At 36.9% G+C, this 20,038-nt stretch overlaps 1 pseudogene; it reads right to left on the bottom strand.

Moving 5' to 3' along the window:
- Positions 1–1,216: 1,216 nt before the first annotated feature.
- LOC100619457 (trafficking protein particle complex subunit 6B-like) lies at positions 1,217–19,197 on the bottom strand (annotated as a pseudogene).
- Positions 19,198–20,038: the final 841 nt, after the last annotated feature.

Below are 20,038 nucleotides of genomic sequence, written 5' to 3'. Positions count from 1 at the left end.
GAACTGAATATTCCTGTCTACTAATATGGTTGAAGAACAAATGTTCTTAATTATCCGTTAGCTGAATATAGTGAAATTCACTTGGACAAATAATCTTTGCATGTGAAGAGTTACCCTCGCTTATCTCATGTATTTTTAGAAATATAATCCCTTTAACCATTTATCTTATTTGGTACCCCATCAATTTAATTTCTTCCAAATTCCCTTGATTTCCACCCTTGCTGATCCCAGAAATCCTCTTCCAATCCTAGTTTTTTGTAGTGCCATGACCAAACAAATACAAAGTCTCCTCATACAAATCTGAAAATTGTTTTTACTAGGAACAAACTATATTCTAGTGTTGCTTATAGAATCATTTAAGTTCTTTTTTCCCCCTTAAATTAAAAACCCAGCAAAACAGAAGTACAACAAGGGCTAGACAACGGAAATTAAGTGACTCATCCTGAGTCACATACCTAGGAAATACCTGAGGTCAAATTTGAACCCAAGACCTCCTTTCTTTAGGCCTGGCTCTTAATCCACTGAGCCACCTACTGCACCACCATTTAAGTTCATTTTTAACATATACCTCCAACTTTTTTTAAAAATCCATTTACTGACTAATGTGGAAAAATCTTTTACATGATTACACATGCAAAATCTATATCAGATTGTTTAACAACTCAGGGAGGGAGAGGGGGGAGAAGGAAGTAGAGAATTTGGAACTTAGATTTTTAAAAAGAATGTTAAAAATTGTTTTTACATGTAATTGGGGGAAAATATTTAAATAAAAAACAAAAAAAATTAAAATCTAACTTTTTCTCTTTGCTAATTCAGCAAGACTTTAGTTTTACCTTCTTTTTTAATGTCAAATAAATATTATGATGAATCCATAAAGCAGAAGCACAAAAATAGTTTTACTTGGTTATGTGCTTATTTAATAACTTTTTTCATGAAATAAAAGTTGTATGTGGCATACTGTAATATAGGTATAGTGTAGTGTCTCAGTAAAATTTTCTTTGAAACTCTCCCATTCTATCAGATAATATATAAACTATTCTATGGTAATTTTATCTGAGAGGTGATATTACACCTTCTAATAAATTAACATATAGCTTACATGAATCAATGTACTGTAGAAACTTATGGCAATGCCAGTAAGTCAAAAATTACTACTCAAAAATCTTTATACATGAGTAAAGTAACCTTTTTACATCATAGAAGCATTTGAGAAATGCTACATCTTCTGTATCATCACTTGAAATTTACATGCTGGCATTACTGACACTTCAGCCGTCATAATACTTTTTATTCCCAAATTTGATAAGCTACCTCTGATTAAGCCACATGCAAATGCTAAATATTTAGGTGCATGATCTAAATACTGTTTTCCTGAAGACATCTGAGTTAGGAGTTGAAATTTGTTATCTTGAAGCACATAGATACCCTTCTGATTTGTCTGTAGATTATCAATTTGTTTCTTGAAAACAGTGGTCCAAAAATCTTTGCAAATGAACTTCATGATATCTAACTCATCCTTGAACCTTGAAGAAACCTTTGTATCAATCCTTGCCCTACTCTAAAACCCATATTCTCCAACTTAGTAATGCACCTTCTATTTTCCATTTCCCCCTGCTCCTTGGACTTGGACACTGGTCACCACCTCATTATGGAGAAGCAAGAAAAGTGCCTTGTATGCCAGTCTGCCATTTCCTGCTTCTTCTGGGCTCTGGGAACCCTGGGTGGAGGTCAGGACCTGAGCACAACTGCCAGGTTCTGTGGGCGGTGGGGGTACAGAGTCATGACTGAATAAAGATGGTTTTGGAGGGAAAGAAAATGAATTTAATTAGGAGCATGTTGAGTTTAATTTATTTATGGGACATCTAGTTCACAATATCAAAAGGCCATTTGGGGATGTGAGACTAGAAATCAACAGAGAAGTTAGGTCTGGATAAATAAAAGTAAGAATTATCAACCTAGACATGAAAAATGAATACAAGGGAGCTGGCAAGATCACCAAGTTAAACAGTATATATATAGAAAAAAAGGATATAGCCCTGTGAGACATCCATGACTAGTGAGAATGATTTGGATGATGATCAAGCAATAGAGATTGAGAAAGAGAAGTCAGATAAGTAGGAGGAGAAGTAGGAAAGAGTGGTGCCAAGAAAGTCTAGAAAAAAGACAATATCAAAGAGAAGATTGATCAATATTGGCAAAGATTGCAGAGAACATGAAAAATGTAGACTGAGATTTGGTAATTAAGAGATCACTGGAGAGAGCAATTTTAGTTGAATGATAAGCTCAAAAGCCAGACTGTAGAGAGTTAAGAAGAAAGAGAAAGGGGAACAAGTGGGAGGAAATTATCCACAAAAGACAGGAGAGATATGGTACAGCAGTTAGCATTGATGGATGGATGGATGAATGGATGGATGGAGGGATGGATGGATGGATGGATAGATCAAGTGAGGGTTTTTTGAGCACTAAGGAGACAAGGGTATGCTTATAGAAAATAGAGAGGCAGTCAGCAGTCAGTAGACAAGGAGAAACTAAATATAAGTGAAATAATGGGGGAGCTCTGCTAGAGGAGAAGAAATGAAATAGCGTGATTTGTACAAGTAGAATATTTTGCCTTGGTAAGAAGAGAGGTCTTCTTTGCGTGAGATAGGGGAGAGTGACAGAAGGTATCTAAGCTATATGAGATAAGGAGGAGGGGCAAGAAATGGAGCAGTTCAGCTGCCTCCTTGGTCTAGAATAGCAAAAATACTGAGTTAATGGTCTGAAGAGCTAACCACAGAAAATCTGCTCTCTGACTCCTAATGTTCACTCTCCTCTACCACCCACCATACTTGGGTAGGGCTATATGAGTTGACTCATGTGTTTGCAAAAAAAAAAAAATTTCGGCATAACCTTTCCTAAATACTCTCAGGGTCACAAAAGGCACCCTCAAAACAGAAACCTGTCCTGCCAAAGTAATATGCTAGTACTTTTTGAAACAACAGAGATCAAGCCGACAACTAAAGGAAAGAAGGGACCTGGGAAGAACATGTGCATAACTATGCAAATCCCTACCAAGACTGAGGAAAAGAGCTTAGTACCCAGCTGGACTCACTTCTGTCACCCCGAAAGTCACTTAGGTCAGAGTTTGAAACTAGTAAAATGTGACTTACTGGGCATTGGAGGAGTTTGAAATGGTTTTGAAGTCTATCCCTAGCAAAATGGCTGCCATCAAAGGGGAAAAGAGTAAGAAAGTAAATAATAGGGGAAAGTGAACAAAAAGACTAAAATCACCAAAGATCTCAAGAGGAAGAAAACTCAGTTAAAGACCTTGAGTATAAGCAGATAAACCAACAGGGAAGATGATACTAATAAAGGGAAGTGTGGTCTCCACATCAGTGATGTGAGTCTAGTCCTCAATGAACAAGAAAAATATCCTTCAAGTAAAGGACTCTATGGGTTCCCAAGAGAGCATGGAACCACAGAAAGATGTTCCCTAATGGTATAAAAAAAGAAATAAGGGGGGCAGCTGGGTAGCTCAGTGGATTGAGAGCCAGCCCTAGAGACGGGAGGTCCTAGGTTCAAATCTGGCCTCAGCCACTTCCCAGCTGTGTGACCCTGAGCAAGTCACTTGACCCCCATTGCCTAGCCCTTACCACTCTTCTGCCTTGGAGCCAATACCCAGTATTGACTCCAAGACGGAAGGTAAGGGTTTTAATTTAAAAAAAAAAAAGAAAGAAATAAGAATTGTGAAAGCAGAATTCATGACCTAAAAATAAAAATAATTGTTTAGCAGAATAGGAAACTTGAATCCACAGTCTCCTCTATGACTGCCACCATCATGCTCACCTTCTTGGAGTCAGAACATGGGCTGCTGGTGAGATGAGTCAGGTGGAGAACTTAGATTGCTAGTTATGATTTAGAAATACTTTTGAAGGAATGAGTAAAATAAAGAGTTTTGTCTAAAAAAAAAAACACACACACACACACTCCCCTGAGGGAAGAGAGATATTCTACAAAAGGAAATGCAGACCTTACAATAAGTATAGACTGCAGGGTTATGGTCCTTAGAGATACACTTATTTTACCTCTAGAGAAGGAAAATCAGAGTTCCTGGATTTAACTGGCATCAAGGAAAAAGGATAGTAAGGACCCAGGAAGATTTCATAAGACACAACAGAGAAAGAGATTCAGTGAACAATATACATATAAGTCAATAATTTAGAAACTGTTTAGAAGAAAGAACTCAAAATAAGTACTTTAGAATCCTTAATTTCATGAGAATTTAAAGAGTAAAGAAGGACTACAAAATCATAAGGCAATAAAAAGTCAAAGAATGAAAGTTAGAACAGCAGAAATGGAAGACAAATATTGAAGAGATTAAGGGAAAGAAATTCTGTTGTTTTTTTTTAAAGCACAGACAGTAAAATATATTTTTTAAAAATGACAAAACAAATTGAAAGGGAAGAAATAAAGGGGAGTATTTGACTATTTAACTGAGAGGGGCAAAAGAGGTGAATAATTGATAAACTAGATAAAAAGAAGAAAGAGAAAAGAACTATTAATATGCAAAACTCCAAAACTAAGGGGAAAAGGTAAAAAATACTGGAAGTGAGAGACCAGAGTTTGAGGAGATGAGAAGTAGGAATAATATTGCTTAAGTTAGATTAAGCTAAAATAATTAGAGACTTAATACTGTGTTTATAGAGAAAGAGGGGAAAATCCTAATTTGGCAAAAAAAAATAGAGAAAAATGGTAGAATATATAAATTTAACTCAGAACTTTAAATGTGAATGTATTAAGAAAAACAATAAAATAAAGAGTGACATAAAGGCATAATGGACGAGAAACAATCTGTTGCTTACAAAAAAATTAAATAAAAAAAGACATATGCAAAATAAAAATGAAGGTTTGGGGAAAAAAATGTTCTATACACCAGGTGAATCCAAAGAAAAGTAGGAGTTACAATCAGACTAACAGACATATCAAGAACAAAGATTTACAACATGAATAAGGAATCAACAAGGGAACTACATTATGTTCAAAGGAATCATAGATGACAAACCAATATCGATATTAAATTTATAATCCTCAAATGACTTAACATCTAAACATAAAAAGGAAAAATTAAATGAACTATAAGAGGACACAGGCAATAAAAGAGAAATAATACAAAAACAAACAAGAAAGAACCATCCCTTTTATGGCACTCATTAATGTCAAAGTTGTCTTTTTCATTCTCAAGGTGAATTATAATAGAACTTTAACAGTGAAAGAGATTCTTGAGCATAACCTCAGGATGTCAAAATTTAAAGGACCATGACATTATTTGAGGTCCTGTAGCATTACAGAAACAACTTAGTTGAAAATATAGCAAGAATAGTTAATTAAAATATGAAGTTAGCAGGTAGCATGCTTTCTTTTCCCATTAGTCACATCCCTGGTTAGTTTTTCCATTGTATCTTGACCTATCACTAGAGTGGTCTCCAACATCTCCCACTTGTTTTATGTCAAAAATTGCTAGTTACATCTTTGAACTATAAACATTTCCAAAATTTATGAAGTATTTATATATTATATATTGTTTTTTCATGCTTACAACTACTATGTGGAATAGGCAGCATTTTATTAATTTAATTGGGGGGGGGTCCTAGACCCATTTTTTCAGTATTAGAGAAATTTCTGATGAGGTTATTCTTTCTATAAGGCAGAACAGCTCAAGTCTACAGCATGTAGTAATGTCTTAGAGTTGCTGGAGGCACTGAAATTTGTCCAGGATCATGCAACCAATATTTGTCAGAAGAAGGACAATCTCAGCTCTTCCAAACACTGAGCTTAACTTTGTCACCATGATTTCACATTGACTTAAGGTGGTTTTACAGATGAAACTTGGGCTTAGAAAGAAGTGATTTGTGGAAAGCAGCTAGCTAAGAAATAGCTAAAGTAGGATTTAGATCCATTTCTTTCAGACTTTGGGTCTAGTGTTCTAAACCAGTAGACCATGACTCCCTGCTACCCTGACACAGTGTCACAGATGGAGAATAGGAAAATAGGCAAAGGAGAAGCTGCTTCTTAATTTGAAAGACCTTTGTCCTTTAGCTTTCAGCCTTGTTTTTAATGCTTAATTGTTAGGTCAATAAGATTTTCTCTGTGGTTTTCAATTCCTAAAAGGAAGGAAACATTGACACATCAGTACAGACCATTAAAATAACAATAGGCCTAGAAGGTATTTATAAATCTTACCAAATTCACCACCAACTAGACTAGCAAATATAACTTGTCTTTGGTACAACCTTTTCATGGTATTTTCCTTAGGTGATGTAAAAGCATTATAAAAATCAAGGGAATTTGAGGGAGGCACAGAAACTTTTCCATCTAGGATGTGACATCTGGAACATTTTTATTCCATTTTCCTTTCATGAGACTATTGTGATGGGTTCACCAGAGGGACTAGTTGTTCACTCTTCAGCAAATATTCAGTAATGCATTCTGCTACTAGGACCACAGATGAATCCTGTTCAAGGTATCTCCATTACTACAGTGGCTCTGTGTCTGAAATTCTATTATTAGAACCATTGATTCCACCTACTACTTAGATAGGCCTGTTTCTGATGTCCTTATGGTTACTCTTACCTGAATAAGTCTGTGTTTCCAAAATTCTGGATATCACAAAAAAGATTATCATGAAGATTGCAGACAACCTGACCCTCCTTGGATTAAAGCCAAGTAAATCTTTGGCTATTAGTGCTTCTCCATTCATTCATTCACTCATTCCACAAAAGTTTATTGTTATTCCCTGTGCTGGGAATTAGAAGGAAATACAAAGATAGTGATAATATGGTCCCCACCCACATGGAGCTTTCAGAAAAATTTCCCCCAGTTTCCTCTCTGGGATTTGCTATCTCTACAAAGAAAAGATAATAAATAAAGTGACATCTGAATTCATATAAGAAACAAACAGCATATAAAAATCCAAATATATGCAACTAATAAATTACCAGTCATTATTTCGATTATGAAACAATTCAGTCTTTAATAGCAAGATTTCTTTAATTGGTCCATTCCAGAGGAACATTTTAAATGTTTGTTTATAGATAATTAGCTGCTGCTGGAGAGAAACTTAGAGCTAAAGTTAAATGCCACTTGCCCATCAGTAATTACTCAGAAATGATGATAAAGCCACTCTGTCCTATTTCAACTGACCAAAATTCAATTTCCTTGGGACATTTCAGGAATACTGCCAATATATAAGGCTATAGACTACCTATTGAATCTGTGGCAAGGCTTCCTGGATTTACAAGATAGGGTATACAGTTCAGCTTTAAAGCCCCATCTTAACTGTTCTGCTGTATTGCTATGACTTGCAGAAAAAAGCTTGTTTCTCACTGTCTCTGCCTTGACTCTCCTCTTCTCAGCTAAAGTGCTGGAAAACTCCAAGAGGACCCAGGGGAATTTCTAGTTTCAGACAACAGCTGGAGTTAAGACCCAGAGAATGCTATTGGCCCAGGTGACCATGCCCTGGGTTGTCTCGGCTGTGTGTTTGAGGTCACCAAGGGTCCTGAGAATACCAGTCGTCCGTGTTCTACACTAATGTGTGCCATGACATCCATTTTCCAAGCCATCACCATTTCAGCCCAGAAGGAAAGCTTTACAGGGAATAAGGACAATGGTATTCAATTCCAGTTGCTAGCTCAATAGCCAGGTTCCCAAGTTCAAAGGCATCTATCACTCTGGTGATGGATTGTACTTCAGAATGGGATGACAGCAGGAGGGAATTGATGAATTCTGCTTCATTAGGAGGAATTTGGACACAACCATCTGTCTTTTGCAACTCTGTGACCTTTACCCTCCTTAGCATCACTGTCTAAGATTGTAACATATTCAGAGTATCAATAGGAACCCAATGAAATCTTCTGCCAGACCATAATAGGGGGTTTAGTTTGACTTCCCAAAGTCTTCTCTCCATCCACCTAAACCATTAGATTTTGTTTATGTGCCCACTTACCTCTGAGAAGCCAATGATATATAACTTATAATTTTAGTCTTCTTCAATAATTCCTTCACCCTGCCATGTTCTAGCTGTATGGAGTTAGTGAGGAGACATGAGTTAGGTTTTTCTGAAAACCTATATTGTATCATTTCATTGATCTAGAGCTGGAAGGGACCTGAGAGTCCCTTAGAGGACATTAAGTCTTGCTCTCCCATTTTAAAGATACTCATAATCACAACTATAATCACAACTACCATTATATAGCACATTAAGAATACATATACAGTATATACTTAGTCTTATTTGATCCTCACAACTCTCTAAGGTAGGTGTTATTTTAATCTCTATTAACAGATAAAAAATTTAAGAACCAGAGAGATTCCATTTAATTTCACCCATAGTTGCACAAATATTAAACAGTGAAATCAGGATTCAAATTCAAGTCCCTGTGACCCCAAGTTCAAAACTCTTTTCACTATACCATAAAATATGCTTTCCTGTGTTTGTTTTCAGACATAAAAAGGTAGCTAGGACAATAGGGGAAAAAATAATTTCATTTCCCTTCAGAGCAAATCCCAAGACTTTGAAGGACTTAGAGAGTCTTTCAGAAATAATAATATGTTAATCTGTTGTAATAATTAAAATACATGTAAATGAGAGTCATATTTTTCAAATTCATTCAAAATAATAATAATTTAATAAATATCTACTGTACACAAGGTACTCTGTTAGGCACTGGAGATATCAAGACAAACAAAACAACCCCAGCCCTGAGGAGTTTATGTTCTAGTGGAGAGAGGAGAGGGGGACCATATGTACACAGAGAAACTAATAAAATATATATATATGCACAGAATATAAGTGGAGGGGAAGACCATGAAAACATACAGGAAAATTCTGTTTTAGGAGGTGGCACTGCAGCTGAACCTTTGAAAAGATTATCTCCCATATTTAAAATTTTCTCTCTCTTCACTGATACACCTTGGAATCCTTCATGAAAGGGAAAGGAAAAGGAAAGAGAAAAGAAGAGATGGGGAGGAGTGAGGGAAAGGCCAGCAACATATATTTATTAAGTTGTTACTTGCTATGTGCTTACTATGGGCATGGAATATTTAATATATTATTATATTATGCTGGAAACGGTCACTTTATTTGTTGATTTTGCTACTCCTGTCCTCCTAATTTTAAATCTTTATTAATAGAGAAAATTTATCAGATAGGTGAATAGGGAGAAATGTTTTCAGAAATAAAGGTGCAGTCTCTAATATAATGAGATGAAAGAAAAAGTAAAGGGGCCTATATGTAAAAAAAAAAAAATCATAGCAGCTCTTCTTATTGTCCAAAGAATTGGAAACAATTGGGGAATGACTGAACACATTAAGGCATACGATTGCAATGGAATACAGTTGTGCTGTTACAAATGATGAAGGGAATGGGATGAAAATTTGGAAAGACTTATATGAACTAATGCAAAGTAAAATGACCAGAACTAGGAGAACATTATACGCAGCAATATTTAACAATAATAACAATATTGTAATGATAATAAACTGTGAAAGGCTTAGCTACTTTGATCAATACAATAATCAATAACAGTTCCAAAAGACTTATGGTGAAAAATACTAAAATAATTCACTAATCACCTCCTGAAAGAGATCCCAAAATGAAAACTCCCAGGAACATTATAGTCAGATTTCAGAGCTCCCAGCTCATGGAGAAAATATAATAAACAGCCAGAAAAAAAATTCAAATTTTCTGGAGTCACAGTCAAGAGAACACAATATTTAGCTGCTTCTACATTAAAGGCTTGGAAGGCTTGAAATAATATATTCTGGAGAGCAAAAGAACTAGGATTATAACCAGATATTACCTAACCAGAAAAAATAGTATAATACTTAAGGGGCAAAAATAAGTAGTTAATGAAATAGAGGACTTTCAAGAACTCCTAATGAAAAGACTAGAGCTGAATAAAGAATTTGACTTTCAAATACAAGACTCAAGAGAAGCATAAAAAGATGAACAAATTTATAGAAAACTAAGTCAAATTTGTAAGAATGCTAGTCATTCTCCAATTGATAAATTGTCAAAGGATATGAATAAATAGTTTTCAGATGAAGAAATCAAAGCTAGCTTTAGTCATATTTTAAAATGGTCTAATTCACTATTGTTTAGAGAAATGCAAATTAAAATACCTCTGATGTATCACCTCATACACATCAGACTGGCTAATATGACAGAAAAATGTTGGAGAAGAAATGGGAAAATTGAGACATTAAGCATTGTTGAGGAAGTTGTAAACTAAGCAATTTGGAACTATGCCCAAATAGCTCTAAAACTCTGCATATCCTTTGACCAAGCATAATATATACATTACCAGGCCTCTATCCCAAAGAAATTTTTAAAAAGATAAAGAATATATGTATAACAAAAAGGTAAATCAAGTCAGTAGGCATTTATTAAATACCTACTATGTGCCAGACACTAGGCTAAGAACTAGAGGTAGAAAGAAAGGCAAAAAATAGAATTGAAAAAAATGTACTTGTATCCTAATGTACAAGATTAAGAGACTATGTGTGTGTGGACCACTGCAAGTCATCAGACATAATTGATATGTCATTTGATTTTGCTGAACTCCATTTGTCCTTCCTTCCTTCCTTCCTTCCTTCCTTCCTTTCTTTCTTTCTTTCTTTCTTTCTTTCTTTCTTTCTTTCTTTCTTTCTTTCTTTCTTTCTTTCTTTCTTTCTTTCTTTCTTTCTTTCTTTCTTTCTTTCTTTCTTTCTTTCTTTCTTTCTTTCTTTCTTTCTTTCTTTCTTTCTTTCTTTCTTTCTTTCTTTCTTTCTTTCTTTCTTTCTTTCTTTCTTCCTTTCTTTTTAATTTGTGACAAAGGTTGGCCCACAGGGTAATGTCAAAGGAAGGAAAATATTCAGAACTGAAGCTAATATTTTTTTAAATGATAGAAATAATAACATTTTTAAGAATTCTGGAAATGCTAATAACACCTTCAAGTTTACAAAGTGCTTTACATGAACAACAACAAGAAAACCCAACAAAAATTCTTTTTTTTAGCTGAAGATATTAGCAAATTCAGAGGGGCTAAGTAACTCGTAAAGAGTCGAACACTGGTAAGTGTCTGAGATGGGATTCAAAGCCAGCTCTACCTATACACAAGGGCAGTAATCCATCTACCGCACATTCTCTAAAAGTCACTTTTCCTTTCTTCTTCTGTCTAAAATAGACAGTGTAGACACATCTTTCAGAGCACAGGAAGCTGCTTCTTTCTGAGATGGTCCAGTCCTGTGCGCGCGCGCGCGCGCGCGCACACACACACACACACACACACACACACACACACACACTCTTTCTACCTTAAGGGTCCTATTCTGACCTCACCCAAGACCTTCTGAAGAATGTAGTTCTCCTCAAAAAAAGGGAATCAGTACTCAGACTTGCTTACCGAAATTTCACATTGTCATTATTTCAAACTGGCCTGTCCCTTCAATTAGTGTCACTGAGAATGTTTGGACTCCCTCTGAGCTAAGTCATTTTTAGTTCCCCTTAGAGGCCACTCTTCCTGCCTTCCACCTAGAATAGAAGCACCCAGAAGGCAACTACTCTCTGGGGCTTGATTGTGCTCCTTCCCCAGCACAAGTCTGGTTAATAAATCTCCCTCTGTCTATTGTTCTGGAGTGGAAAGCTCACGGCATTGCTCCAAACAGCCCCTTGCCAGAGTATTTATCACTGTCAGTCTGGCCATTACTCATCAGGCCTCCTGCACTGGCTGACTCAGAATTAGGCTTCTGCCTGTCAGCCAACCCCTCCTACTTACAAACTACTGCTCTGGAAAATTCCCAGAGGCTGGTCCCCCAGCTATGGGTTCCTAAGAGATCTTAAGCTTTCCTTGTTTTTATTATTGGAGTGTGCTGGTGAGACTGGGAGCCCCAAGATGCCCCCACCAAGTATGTGTGTCTTGGGAGGGGGTGAGGGCATCCTAAGGTGTGTGCTAGCCACCACTTCCCCCTAATAATCCTGGTGCTCAGGGGGGATTCACGTGGCAGTGAATGTCAAGGACAGCCTGAAAGAGGAGGACTTTCTTGTCACAAAAGGACAAGGTGAAGCCAGAGAGGAGCGAGGTGTAGAGAGCCAAAGAGATCAGCTTGCTGGTGGGCAATCCAGAAGCCTCAGTTCTTGGCTAGTGCCACGGGGCTGACACCCAAACCCACTCCCCCTGCCCTCAGCCAGTCCCTGAAGCAGAGCAACCCCTCCTACTCTCCCACAGTACAGGGCCTGGGGCAATTTTCCTGCACCCTATAGACAACCTGTCATGGAGTGAAATCCTTCGAGGGCTTCAGCTATCGAATCTAAAGGATAAAATCATTTCCACATTGTGACAAGCAGAGGTATAGCTGGAAATTTTAACTCCTCCTGCACTCCCCACCCCCAAGAAAAGATTTCCCAAAAGGTTCCCTTACTGTTTGTTAATGGCAATATAAACAACAATGCAGCCTGGCCTCATAACACAATTAGGCAGTATTTATTTGCCATAATGGTGGAAAGAAAGGAAGCAGCCCAAACTGGCCCTTTCTCTGACTTTCACTTGCTTTTTGTTGTTATTCACACTTTCCTCAGCAGATCAGGACTAAATAGAAAATTCACCCTTGCCCAGTTAGAAAAGCATTAGATTTCGAGTCAGAAAACCAGCATTTAAATGCCATTGCTGTGATGTCCTATATAAGCCATTTAACTTTTCTGGACCTCAGTTTTCTCATATGTAAAATGGTAGGGTGGGTAGGTTCTAAGCCACATGTCTCTAAATTACCTAATAGCTATAAATCCTATACTCTAAATGAGCACCGACTGCTAAGAAGTTTAGAGCAGGGGTGGGTGCTCAGGCTGTTTGGTCTCACTGCCCTTTTACACTAGTTATTTCAGACCTTTCCAAAGAGCTTTTGCTTATGAGAACGATATCTATTGATATTTACCATATTAATATGAAAACCTCTTAATATTATTATGAAAATAGCCTTGACATTGCAGACCCCCGGAAAAGATTTCAGAAACTCCAAAGGTCCCCATACTACACTTTGAGAGCCACTGCTTTAGAAGGTTTAATTGAATTGGACATTACGGGTAAATAAATACAGTGTTAGAAATAGAATGATCATTAATTTTTAAGATGCCCCCAATATCAGTTAAATAATTACAGGATTTTATGACTGGCAGGGATACCCAGTTTTCATCTCGTTCAGCTCATACATAAATGGAATCCCCATTGTAATATGCTTGACAAATGTGGGGCCAGGGAGGGAATGGTACCATGTTTATCCAGATATTGTGACTTCTGAGTGACTTTCCCCTTTTTTGACTCCCAAGCATTGCAGAGGTTCTTTGGGCTGTATAAAATGATGGAGCCCCACCTCTTCTGCTACCATATACTTCCTATCTCTTATCACTGTGTTTGTATTTACACCATAAGCTCACCTTTCCCTTAGCCTAGAGAATGGGCCTCACTTTCTCTCCTTGATCACTCACCTAGTACCAAGGCACCTATCTCGAACCTCCGAGCTAAAAAGTTGAAATAGCACCACTTTGGCTAGTCCCTTCCCTGGTGTAGCTAGCTTTAACCATCTAGGAGAAGCCATGCTGCCTTGCTCTTCCTTTTCCTATGCTTTCTGACCATGCAAAGACTCCTCACAAGTGTCCAGGCGCTCTTCAGAATGTGCAATGGAAATAGTCATAAGATTCAGAGCTGGAAGACAAAAATCATTTAGTCCAACCCCTTCACTTTACACACACAAACACACACACACACACACACACACACACACAGAAGGGATTGGACTAAATTATTTTTTAAAGTGATCTTCTAGTTCTAAATCCTATATGTGTGTATGCACAAATATATGTATATTTATACATATATCCACATATAAACACAAATATGCACAGGCATCCATCTGCATACATATCTGTGCACTCATGTATACATGTGGATACATATAAATACATGCGTATCATATACCCACATGCAGATACATGTGTATAAACATTATGTACACATAGCTTTAAAGGTATCCTTTCCACATTGTGGGAGTTAGGGGTGCAGTGACTCTGCAATCTGGAAAATCCACCTAAACATTTTTGACCCTCTCTTCAAATCAGAGAAGAAATTTGAATTTTTTCTTTTTCTTATATGGTATCATTTACAGTACCCTAATTTGGGAAATGGTGTATATTTATGGGATTCAAAGATAAAATACATTGATATTATATAATACTGCACATATATTTTATGCATTTCTGAATTTTTAAACTTTTTCTGTATTGTGTGTGTCTGTGACTTCTGCAAAACTCTCCCAGAATTTCCATTTAATTTCTTATGCCTACCTGCAATATATAGAAACTGTGATGGAGAAAGTCAGCATTTTATAGGGATACCTGTATATATGTCTATATTTCTGTGTGTATATATACATATGCACATAATTAAGGGTTTGGATTAAATGGTTAAGTTGTCTTCCAGATGTAAATCTTGTGTGTGTGTGTGTGTGTGTGTGTGTGTGTGTGTGTTTGTATACTGGAGAATCAGGATGTTGAAGGCCAACTGAGTCCATTTCTTATAAAGATTGGTTGAAAGAACTACAAATGTTTAGTTTGGGGAAAAAGAAAACTCAAGGAAGGCACGATAACAATGTGTAAAATATATGAAATATTGTTTGGGGCTACTCCCAGTGAGCATAAATAGGAATGAATGGTGAAAGTTGAAATGGGATAAATGTAAGCCTTATTGGGGGGGAGGGGGGATCTCTAACAAATCCATGCATGTATTTGTGTACACACATATAAATATATATATTATTTTATATATTATATAATATATATTATATACACACAGCTATATATGGATTTATTACAGAAATATTTATATGTATATTCTATATACATACACACATTATATGTATATATATACATATATATATGTATATATATATATATATAGAGAGAGAGAGAGAGAGAGAGAGAGAGAGAGAGAGAGAGAGAGAGAGAGAGAGAGAGAGAGAGAGAGAGAAAGTATCTCTCCCATGTTCATAGGATAATAGACCTTGAGCTGGAAGAGACCCCAAAGATTTTTGTGATGAGGAAATGGAAGCTCATAGAGGCAGTGATTTTACCGACATCATTAAGGGTTGAGGAAAGTCAATAGTGTTTCCATTACAAGTTCACCCAGGTAGTAATCAACAAAGCCAGAAACTGAGCCAGATCTTCTAACTCTGGATTAAATGTTTTTTCTACTATTCTATCCATTGACCTTCATCAAGGCCCAGTGAAAGAGAGGACAGGCTTTCCCCTGTCTTACAAGTGAGGAGGAAACTGAGAGACTGGGGTGAAGGAAACCTGTCCAAGGTCATATTTTAATGGTAGAACTAGAACTAGAATCTGAGTGATCTGAATCCTTGGCCAGTGGCCTTTCCTCAATACTACATTCCTTCCTCCAATTCTGCTCTTCTTCTTAGATGAGATCCCATGGTCTAGCTCTTCCTGTGGGATCTTGACCAAGACTCTTTCCTTCTCTGGGCCTCACTTTTCTCCTCTGCAAAATTGTGGGATTTCATAGGATGGTGCCTGAGATTTTATCTTGAAGACCTGTAGCTCCCATGATCTATGAGCTCCCTTCCAGTTCTAACATTCTAAGATTCTATGAGATGCTAAGGGATCCTCTTCTGTTCTTGGCTCTTAGGTATATTTTTGTTAAGATGCCAACCTCTCAGCCCAGTTTATTTGGTAAACAGCAATTGCCTCTTCTTCCCTCTTTTCTTATTGGTGGGAGTCTATGTTAGAGACTAAAAATGCAAGTGATTGTAACTTGTTCCTGCTTCTTATTCATTGCTAGCATACTGAATAGTCTTTATGAATAACATGAATGGATAGTCTTGTCAGCAGTAGCAATATTTACAGGATATACTGTTACATTATAAAAGAAAATGGAAAGTGGAGATGTGATGGCACTAAAATAGATGTGGAAATAAACAAGCAAGGCAAACCCCCCTAAAAAATAACAAAAGTCATCCAAAAAACAAAACAAGTACCTTTACTCACTGCTGCTTTTGACTTCTTGTTCATAAGCCTCTGGAGCCAGGAGTTTGCTGCTCACATGGATTTATTTGTGTATTTAAGTATTTTTCAAGTATCTTAAGTATTTTTTTTTTTTACTGTCTTCCATGCCCCAAACTCTCTACCTCCTCATGCATACTTCCTGGCTTCCACAACTTCCTTCATGTCCCAGCTGGCATCACATCTTCTGCAAAAATAACATCTTTCTCAATACTTTTAAAGAATTTAATACTTAAAATATTACTTTTTTTCTTAATTCTTATCTCCAATATTATTTTCAAAGTGGTTTTGTATACATCATATTTGTACATAATTATTTGCTTGTTGTCATCTCTGTTAGAACATGAGCTCCTGGAGAGCATGAACTCTTTTTCGCTTCTAGCACATAATGCCTAACACATTGTAAGAACTTAAAAATGCTTGTTTACTGAGCAGGAAGTAGTGCTATCAGAGGGAAACAGAAATAATTTCCAAAAGAACAGGCATGTTTTCATGATTGTAATTTTCCATCATCCTTCTCAGATCATAGCATTATAGGTCCATAGAATCAGAAGAAAATCTGATACTTTTATTCATGGCTAAGGAGCTCAAGGCCTAGAAAAGATAGTTAATTCACTCAAGGTTATGCAACAATAATGACAAGTGCCTTAATGCTTGCAAAACGCTTTACTTATTTTATTGGAACCTTACAATTTTACAGGTGAGGAAACTGAGTCAAATCAAAAGAGGAGAAGAGACTTTCTCAGAGGCTTTTGCTTGTTCTCTCCTCCTCACTCGTACTCAAAAACCTGTCTGGTCTCTTTCACTAAGACTATAAACTTCTTGAAGGCAATGATTTAATCTTATTTTTCTCATCCTCTTACCTCACTCATAAAAATCATGTCAAGAAGTATTAGTTGAAGTAAAAGGGGATGCTTGGCCTTGAGAAAAAGGCAACTTGGTCAACTAAATTGCATATTTCTCATCTGGAAAAAGTCAAATCTGGACAGATGTTTTCAAGTATTTCCAGGTATATCACCTGTTGAAAAGGAATTATAGGGGACAGCTGGGAAGCTCAGCAGATTTAGAGCCATGCCTAGAGATGAGAGGTCTTGGGTTCAAATCTAGACTCAGACATTTCCTTGCTCTGTGATCCTGGGCAAGTCACTTAACCCTCATTGCCTAGCTTGTACTACTCTTCTGCTTTGGCACCAAAAGACAGTATTGATTCTCAGACTGAAGATAAGGGTTAAAAAGAAAATAAAAGGAACAGGAATTATACCTTTCTGCTTGGCTTCAAAGAGCAAAACTGTGATAGATGAGGTAAAAGTTACAGGGCTGCAGATTTCATTTGACGTGAAGAAATTCTTAACAGTCAAACCAATGATGGAACAGTCTATCTTGGGAGGTTTTCAAGTACAGTCTGAACAATAACTAGATAGGCATGTTGCCCAGGGGATTCTGCTTTGCCCTGGATTAGGCTAATTCTATCTCTAAGGTCATTCTCAATGTTTACATTCTGTGATTGTAATGAAAATTTTTTCAGATTGAATTATGATAGAATGAATAAAAGAAAATGAAAGAAGACAAAGCAAAGGAAGGAGGAGAATAAGGAGAATGGAAGGACTGCCTCCCACTCAAGTATTTTTATTTTTGGAAAAAAAAAAAACTGGATAAATGTATAATTTAGAGCTAAAAGGGACATTACCCATTATTTAATCTAACTCCTTTACTTAACAAATAAGGAAAAGGAAAGCCAAAGAAGTAAGCAGTTGCCCAAGGTCATACAGGGACTAAATGGCAGAAAGAGAACTGAATCTCAGATCCTCTAACTCCAAAGTCATGCTATGAACTCACTCAGCTTTCCCATTAGCAAGATGAGAAAGTTGGACCAAAGAGAACTCTTAGCACCCTCCTAGATCCAAAGAAACTATCTGAGCAAAGGAGCAAAACACAAATCCTTATGCACTCTCCAATTTTCATTGCTGGGGCTATAAGAAGGACAGACCCCTTCTGAAAGCAGCATTTCAAAGCAAATACATTCATGCTTAGGGCAATGACATTAACCAGTGTTGCACTAAGCATTCTTATTTCAAATCTTATGGCAAAAAAATAAAATTACCACTGGAGAAAGGATGGTAAACTATCCCACTGCAGACAGGATAGTAGGCCATGTCAACTGTGAGAATAACAGTTGAATGGGCTTTAAATGTTCTTTACAGAATTTTTCTAGTCAGTCACTGAGCTGGTGGGTAGGAAATGTAAACATGAGAAGTGTAATATCTGTCCACATATTTATTTATTTGTTTGTTTATTTTTAAATCCTCACCTTCTGTCTTTGCAACAACTCTAAGAAAGGACAAAGGCTAGGCAAATGGGGTTAAGTGACTTGCCCAGGGCCACTCAGTTCAGAAGTATCTGAGATTATATTTGAACACAAGTTCTCCTAACTCCAGACCTGGAGCTCTGTCCTCTGTGCCACTTACTTTCTCCTTAACCATATGTTTATGAAGGCCTTACCTAAAGCATATCTATAGATACAGCATTAGATAAGATATCTAACAAGGAGATTGTTAGTTTAAATCCTCACTCCAATGAGGAATGATGAGTTTACCTGCACTGTCAAAAGTAAGAAAGTTCACTCCTTTTTGCTAAAACTCAGAATAATAAGTGATATTAGTGTATAGTATCAGAAAAGTTCGTTTCCCAATAATAGATCCTTGTAAAACTACAATCCGAAATGTCCATTAATGGCAACCAACTTATCCTGTCAAACAAAAGCAGATATCCAAGGTCTTTATGTCTTAACAGCTCTCCTAGAATCCATCAGTCACTAGCAACCTTGCCATCAGTTTAAAGAAACTCAGAACCTATTCCCTTGCTGATTGTCACGATTCTCAGGGAACAATAATCTCAGCTTTTAGCTTAACAAATTTAAAAGATAAACAGCTTGGAGTTATTCATGTCAAGCTTTCACTCAAGGCTCTTGAAATAGACCTTCAAGGAAGTGTTATAGAAGTCCTGGGCTCCCTTGAATTCTATTGTGAGGAAAGTAAGGCAGAGAGGACACTTACCTGTTTCAACTTGCTTCCAGGGCCCAATACAAGTTGAATTTGAATGTCTTTATTGACTGCTTCCTCCATGACAGTTAAGGACTAAGAGCCCAGAAATAGACTTTTACAGAAAAACAAGGAAACCATCATGTTTTCAGCCTCCTGCCCTTCAATAGCAACATAAATTAGTGGGGAAGGTAAAAAAAGAATTATTATGCCAAAGTGGAAAAAAAAAAGCATAGTTGGTATTTATTGGTTTTTTAAGGTGAATTTTCCTTCTAAAATACATTCTATGTAGGGGGAAAGAGAACTGCTTGTGAAGTCAAGTCTCTGTTCAATCTTGGCTCTGTTACTTTGTACCATCATAGCCTTGGACAAGACAATTCTCCCCCATCCTATCTGAACCTGGAAGACCTTTCCTCCATCTGTAAAATAAGTATTCTAGAGGAGATGCCCAAGGTCCCTTACCTCTAGGAAAATCCCATGACTAGAAATCAAAAGATAGTACAGAACAAACACTCAAGCGACAGAGTACTTGATTCCCATAGATCCCTCTATGATCAATGGTTTTGCAAACTGGTTGATAGAACAGAAATCCTTAATGAGGACTGGCTTTAATAAAAGAGAAAGAAAGGAATTGCCTTCTCTTACCTTGTTATTGTTTCCTCCTGTCTGACTTTTTGTGATCCTGTGGACCATACTGTCTATGGGGTTTTCTTGGTAAAGGTACTGGAGAGGTTTGACATTTCCTTCACTAGTAGAGTAAGGCAAAAAAGTGATCATGTGACTTACCTAGGATCACTCAGCTAGTAAGAGTCTGAGGCTGGATTTGAATTCAGGTCTCCCTAACTCCTGACAGTGCTCAATTCACGGAGCCACCTAAACTGCCTGTCTCTAAACCTTACAGGAACCCAATTCATCAAAAAACAAT

The sequence above is a fragment of the Monodelphis domestica genome, chromosome 1, assembly GCF_027887165.1.
Source record: "Monodelphis domestica isolate mMonDom1 chromosome 1, mMonDom1.pri, whole genome shotgun sequence".
NCBI classification, from domain to species: Eukaryota; Metazoa; Chordata; class Mammalia; order Didelphimorphia; family Didelphidae; genus Monodelphis; species Monodelphis domestica.
The sequence above is the reverse complement of the archived record's forward strand: the minus strand, read 5'-3'. Positions and strand labels throughout refer to the sequence as shown.